Source organism: Procambarus clarkii, chromosome 49 (assembly GCF_040958095.1).
Source record: "Procambarus clarkii isolate CNS0578487 chromosome 49, FALCON_Pclarkii_2.0, whole genome shotgun sequence".
NCBI lineage: Eukaryota > Metazoa > Arthropoda > Malacostraca > Decapoda > Cambaridae > Procambarus > Procambarus clarkii.
Window position 1 is genome coordinate 7685283 of NC_091198.1, and position 7686 is coordinate 7692968.

A 7686-nucleotide genomic window follows, 5' to 3' on the forward strand; every position below is an offset into this window, starting at 1 on the left:
GGACCTGCGTAAAGCTTTTGATACTGTCAACCACCATAACCTTCTTCTTAAATTACATCATTATGGAGTCAGAGGACACTCCCTACAATACCTCGAGTCCTACCTTACTGACAGGCTCCAATATGTTTCTGTGAATAATACAATTTCTCCCACCCTACCCATCAACATTGGTGTTCCTCAGGGCAGCATACTTGGCCCTCTCCTCTTTCTCATCTACATTAATGACCTTCCAAATGCCTCCCAACACCTCAAACCAATTCTATTTGCTGACGACACAACCTTCATTTACTCCAGTCCTGACCCTCTTGCTCTAAATGCCACAGTAAATACTGAGCTAAATAAAGTCCATCTTTGGCTAACTGCCAACAAACTCACCCTTAACATTGACAAAACCTTCTATATTCTGTTTGGCAATAAATCCTCTAGTCTTATAAATCTCAAAATAAACAATACCCAAATTTGTAACAAATTAGATGGCAAATTCCTTGGCATTCTCATTGACCACAAGCTGAATTTCCAGGGACACATTCTAAATATATCAAAAAAAGTTTCAAAAACTGTGGGCATTCTTTCTAAGATCAGATATTATGTACCACGCCCTGCCCTGGTGACTCTCTATTACTCCCTTATCTATCCTTATCTCAACTATGGTATTTGTGCTTGGGGTTCTACTACCCAAAATCACTAACGTCCTCTAATTACCCAACACAAAGCCGCTATTAGAACAATATCCAACTCTGGCCCCAGACATCACTCGGTACCCCTACTCAAATCTCTTAATATGTTAGATATAAAGTCACTGCACATTCTCTCATGTGTATTATACATATATAAAACGCTAAACTATAATGCCAATCCTGATCTTAAAAGCTTCATAGAAGGTTGTAACAGAACCCATGAGCACCACACCAGAAATAAATACAGTTTTGATATTCCTAGAGTACGTCTTAATCAAACTAGAAATGCTCTGCAAATCAAGGGGCCCAGAATGTGGAATGACCTTCCCAACCATGTTAAAGACTGTACCTCTCTCAACCAGTTTAAGATAAAAACTAAACACTACCTAATAAATTCCCTGTAATCTACCTCACTCCTCTATTGTCAACCCATGTCTGTTATTTTCTTTCTTTTTTTTTTTTTTTTTTTAATCAACACTGTTTGTCAACCTATTGTATTTGTGCTGCTTTTTCAGTCATGTTCCCCCTTTTTTTTATCTTTATTTGTATTTGTTCTCAACATCTTTTATTCTTTATGCTCAATTAGTATTAAGTTCTAGATATTAATGTTTTTCTTGCCCGAAACGCATTGCGTAATAGTGGCTTTAGGCATTGTATGTACTAGCTCTATCTATATATCAATCCATTAATGTAACATCACTTGTATGTATATACCTTACCTGAATAAACATCTGAATCTGAATCTGAATCTAAATGGTATAAAACCTTATCATATGCCAAGGGATTTGTAGATCAGCGTTTAAAGGGAATTCGGAAGTAATAATAACACAGCTGATGCCATCTGTCGGCAGAAGAGAACACTATCAACTGGCTGGTCAATAGTAGCCATAAGATACAGCTTACGCCATCTGTTGACATCAAATAACACTTATAACAAATTACCCTACAAAATACCACTAACGCCATCTGTTTTTTTTCCAACGCACTATAAATAGCCAAACAGCAACCCATAAGGCGGGTTGTTGTGCTCGGGTAGGAGGTTCCAAGCTCCGCTCACAAGATGGTATGGGGTGCATAATAAATGGCATATCATTGGTAAATAAATAAATAAATAAATATGTTTATTCAGGTAAGGTACATACATACAAGTGATGTTACATTAATGGATTGATATATAGATAGAGCTAGTACATACAATGCCTAAAGCCACTATTACGCAATGCGTTTCGGGCAAGAAAAACATTAATATCTAGAACTTAATACTAATTGAGCATAAAGAATAAAAAGTGTTGAGAACAAATACAAATAAAGATAAAAAAAAAGGGGGAACATGACTGAAAAAGCAGCACATATACAATAGGTTGACAAACAGTGTTGATTAAAAAAAAAAATAATAATAATAATAATAATAATAATTTTTATTTAGGTAAAGGTACATACATAAAGAGATTTTACAAAGTTTGTTGGCTTTATAGATAGAGCTAGTAGATATTCTTTGTTGATATTCACAGAACAGCCAATCACAGGAAGGGATCAGCTAAAGGCTCCATCCACTTAATAAATCATCTTTATTCAGCACACCATCCTTGCTTATAACATTCTGCTTCAACTTTAATCTACCTTAAAAGTGAAATGTTAAGTATTTAAAAGTATTAATATAGTGATAATTAAATACTGCAGGATGTAACGAGTGTTACAGAAACATGGGCTGGCTACCTAACTTGTGACGTCATCAGTGGGGGTTGCCTCACACAAATATTATTTATTTATTTATTTATTTATTTATTTATTTATTTATTTATATATATATACAAGAAGGTACATTGGGTTTGTGAGAATACATTGGATAGTAGAGTATTTACACTCTTGTAAAGCTACTAGTACTCGCAGCGTTTCGGGCAGGTCCTTAATCTAACAGATAATTTTAAGTAGGTCATTTCTATCAGAATTGATAAATGATAAAGATACATTGCAAGAGAAAAAATGAGATGAGAGAGCTTAGTAAGTATATTAAAGCACATTGTTATATTAAAGCTCTGATTGATTACATTGACAGCTTGATTAGTAATTTAAACAAGATTAATAGACACCATACAGCAGATTGACAGCACAGATTGACAGCACAACACATATATTAATAAATATCGGCGGTACAATGCCTCCGTCGTCTTATTAGTCTACATTATTCAGTTAGATGGAAATTTCTGTCTTGTATAAAACAGAAATTGTTGTTCTTTTGGACAACAACAAGGTTATTGAGCAAAAGGACGTATTTCTTATTTTGCATTTTATTCATATAAGGGTTGGCATTCCCCGCAACAGCCAATCACAGGAAGGTATTTGTTGGAAACTCTGCCTTCAACAAAGTTGATTCCTTATAAACTCTAACAATAAATTCGTTTAATAAACGAGTATTTAGGGTCAAGCTACAGATGAACATTATAGGATAACGGTGTTTTAGCTTGCAGCTTCGTTAGACAGTATCCCTGGTCTTAATTTTTAAAATAAAGAACTAGAAAGCGTATTTTATTGCTAACTTTTCGAGAAATAAATCCCAGTCTCATATTTGCGAACATTTACGCATTAATTTTTTGGCTTAAGTTCTAATCATAATCCCTTTTGCAATCTCAACACCATCTGGCTCGTTCAAGTTCAAGTATGTTTATTGAGATAAGCAATAAATACATCTCAAAGGGATAGAGTAGCTTAGGCTATTTCTACCCCCCTCTACTTCAAGTCCCTCAAGGGGCGCACAAATTCAGTGAGTACAAATAGACATATAACAGTACAAGAATCCCATTTAACATTGCATACAGCAAGTACAGCATATAATTGTTACATTCTTGGGGCAAAATTCTTGTAGCTCCTAAGTATACTGTCTATTATACCATTATCACACATCCAAACAATTTGATGTGGTACACTATTTATTTCCTTATTTCTATATTTTTCAATAAGGTGACACTCTAATACATAATGTTCTAAGGTGTGGGCGTACGGCATACTACATAATTTACACTCCTTATCTTTTTCACTGACATCAACACCGTATTGCCAGATATATTTATATCCTAATCGTAATCTCATGTAAATTGAATCCTTCCAAGTAGACTTTCCTTTACCATAAGTGAAGGACGAATTTGTATTTATTATTGAATAATTCTTAAGTGTGTTACTACTGTCCACCATTGCCATTCTCTTTATCATTTCTTCACCCTCCTGAATCACCTTGAGTCTTGTTTTTATTTGTTTCAAGGTTAACTGACATACAACATCAACAAGAGTTTTTTCAGTGGCTCTCTTCGCTATGTCATCAACTACCTCATTCAACAGTATTCCCACATGTGAAGGGATCCACATGAATCTTACTTTATACCCAGTTTTTTCTAGTCTCTTAACATTCTCTCTACACTCTATCACAATATTCTGATATACTGGGCGTCTGCTATTTAAAGACTCTAACGCTCCTCTGCTGTCAATAAAGAAGCAAGCATTTTTACCACATTTGACTACTTCCTGTAATCCTGCTAATACTCCTTGGAGTTCAGCCTGCGTTGAAGAGACATTGTCAGTTAAGCGGCGTCCAATAACAGTATCTACAGTGCCGATGTCAGTGTACTCCCTGATCAAGACTCCAGTTTAATTCCAGTAGTCTCTCCTCGTAGCACATGCCCCTCAGCTCGAGAACTAGTCTGGTGGTGTATCTCTGAATTTTCTTGAACTTCGTCTTATGCTTGACTAGGTACAGACTCCACCAGTATGTTTCTGTGAACGATGCTACTTCTCCCACACTGCCAATTAACACTGGCATTCCACAGGGAAGTATGCTTAGTCCCCTCTTCTTCCTCATTTGCATTAACCTGCTAAATGCCACGCAACACCTGACGCCAATTTTTTCTGCTGATGATACAACCTTCTAAATGCAGCGCTAACTGACACGGGTTGAAAGTACTATACTACGTACTTCGTTCTGCCTTAGTAACACTTATTCGTTCATCTATAGCCTTATCTCAGGCCCAACCACTTGAGCTGGACGACAGAGCGACGGTTTCGATTCATGCAGGTTGGCGTTCAATCCCATACCGTCCATAAGTGGTTGGGCACCATTCCTTTCCCCGTCCCATCCCAAATCCTTATCCTGACCCCTTCCCAGTGTTATATAGTCGTAATGGCTTGGTGCTTTCTCGTAATCATTCCATTCTATTCCATATCTCAGCTACGATACCTGTGCCTGGGGATCTACAAGTTAAAACTACCTATGAGCCCTAATTATTCAACATAAATCAGCAATTAAAACAGTAGCAAACGCAAATCATAGACAACACCCTTACAGAAACCTATAATGATAATACAGATAATAATTTTATTAGTACAATTCACGTAAGAACAAATTACAGTGGTACTTGAATTATATTTGGAGGTACAGAAGTTGTATATTAAATAAAGCTCAAGAAATTGTTCGTTTATATGAAATAAAGCAACTTTCGTAGGGAATAATGCAGAATTAACCTCTCATGCACGATGCGCTATGCGGAAGGGGAGAGGGTGGTTAATGCTGGTGGGGTGAAGAGGTAATGCTGATGGGGTGAAGAGGTAATGCTGATGGGGTGAAGAGGTAATGCTGGTGGGGTGAAGAGGTAATGCTGGTGGGATGAAGAGGTAATGCTGGTGGGGTGAAGAGGTAATGCTGGTGGGATGAAGAGGTAATGCTGGTGGGGTGAAGAGGTAATGCTGATGGGGTGAAGAGGTAATGCTGATGGGGTGAGGGAGTAATATGGATTGGGTTGGGGGGGGGGTTAAGCGGGTGAAGTGAAGAGGTAATGCAGGTGAGGTAAGGGAGTAATGAGGGTAGGAGAAATGCGGAATGAGTGGCGGGTGGGGCTTGGAAAAGGTGTTATGGGATTTGGGGAAACGGGGGTTATGCAGGTGGGGGTGCCTGGGTTGAGAACTGGGTTAGGGTGGGTGGGCTTGGTGAAGATGTGTAATCACGATGTCTGGGAGGGGGGGGGAGGGTAGAAATAGCCTAAGCTACTCTATTCCCCCTTTAGGATGTATTTTCTTGTCTCAATAAATATACTTGAACTTGAATCCACGATGTCGATCTGCTAAAATGCATAGGCCAATTTTAGTCTCACCTGAAAATTTCAGTATCCAATTTTCATTACAAAAACTTTTATCCACCCACTGAACCTGTCAAATATACGTTCATTATCCTAACTTAAATTGTGGGAGGTGTATATGGGCGTGAGAGGTGTATATGGGTGTGAGAGGTGTATATGGGTGTGGGAGGTGTGAGAGGTGTATATGGGTGTGGGAGGTGTATATGGTTGTGGGAGGTGTATATGGTTGTGGGAGGTGTATATGGTTGTGGGAGGTGTATATAGTTGTGGGAGGTGTATATGGGTGTGGGAGGTGTATATGGGTGTGGGAGGTGTATATGGGCGTGGGAGGTGTATATGGGTGTGGGAGGTGTATATGGATGTGGGAGGTATATATATACATATGTGGGTGTATGAGGATTAATAAGGGTGTAAGGTGTGCATGGGTGTGAGGAGTGGTGTATGCATGGGAAGTGCTTTATTACACATACACACATCGTATTCATATATAACTCTAACTTTAGAAATCTCTCACCACAAAATAAAATTTATTATATCACTCGTGTCATAATAATTGTCATGGCGAGTCCCATATGACACGCGGGACTCGCCGTGATGGCGGAAATATGAGCCTGAAATTAATTTCATGCCTTAAATTACCGTCCCCCCTTCCTCCCTTAAATCTTATTTACATCGTTCCCCATCTTGAACAAACATATAGGATGTGTGTCTTATGATTTCATAACGGCAACAAAACATAGGAAATATATATATATATATATATATATATATATATATATATATATATATATATATATATATATATATATATATATATATATATATATATGACTGACTAGATGCGATAATGAATTTTCCCGCAAATTTCTGGCAAGCGGACATGGGGGCACAAGCTGCGTGCGCATCCTTGCTTGGCGCGCCGTTTACTTACTGGTCGCGGCACCTGTTAGAAATGTTACGGTCACTGTGATTGGCTGCGGTGTGCAGGTGCGAAATGTGCTTTGGTTCGCCTTGAATGTTCACCAATATTTGCCTTGTGATCATAAGAAGATACTTTAAATAAATAAATAAATAAATAAATAAATAAATAAATAAATAAATAAATATATAACAAGGCACGGTACTTACTAACGTCCCATGTATATAAGATGGCACGTTACTTACTAGTCCTATATATATATGTGAGAAGGCCCGTTACTTACTAGTCACTTGTATATATACGAAGATACGTTACTTACTAGTCCCATATATATATGAGAAGGCACGTTACTTAATAAAGTCACAGGTATATGAGAAGGCATGTTACTTACTAGTCCCATATATATATATATGAGAAGGCACGTTACTTACTAGTCACATGTATATGAGAAGGCACGTTACTTACTAGTCACATGTATATGAGAAGGCACGTTACTTACTAGTCACATGTATATGAGAAGGCCCGTTACTTACTAGTCACATGTATATATGAGAAAGCACGTTAGTTACTAGTCACATGTTTATGAGAAGGCACGTTACTTACTAGTCACATGTATATGAGAAGGCACGTTACTTACTAGTCACATGTATATAAGAAGGCACGTTACTTACTAGTCACATGTATATGAGAAGGCCCGTTACATACTAGTCACATGTATATGAGAAGGCACGTTACTTACTAGTCACATGTGTATGAGAAGGCACGTTACTTACTAGTCACATGTATATGAGAAGGCCCGTTACTTACTAGTCACATGTATATGAGAAGGCCCGTTACTTACTACAGTCACATGTATATGGGAAAGCATGTTACTTACTAGTCACATGTATATGAGAAGGCCCGTTACTTACTAGTCACATGTATATATGAGAAGGCACGTTACTTACTAATCACATGTATATATGAGAAG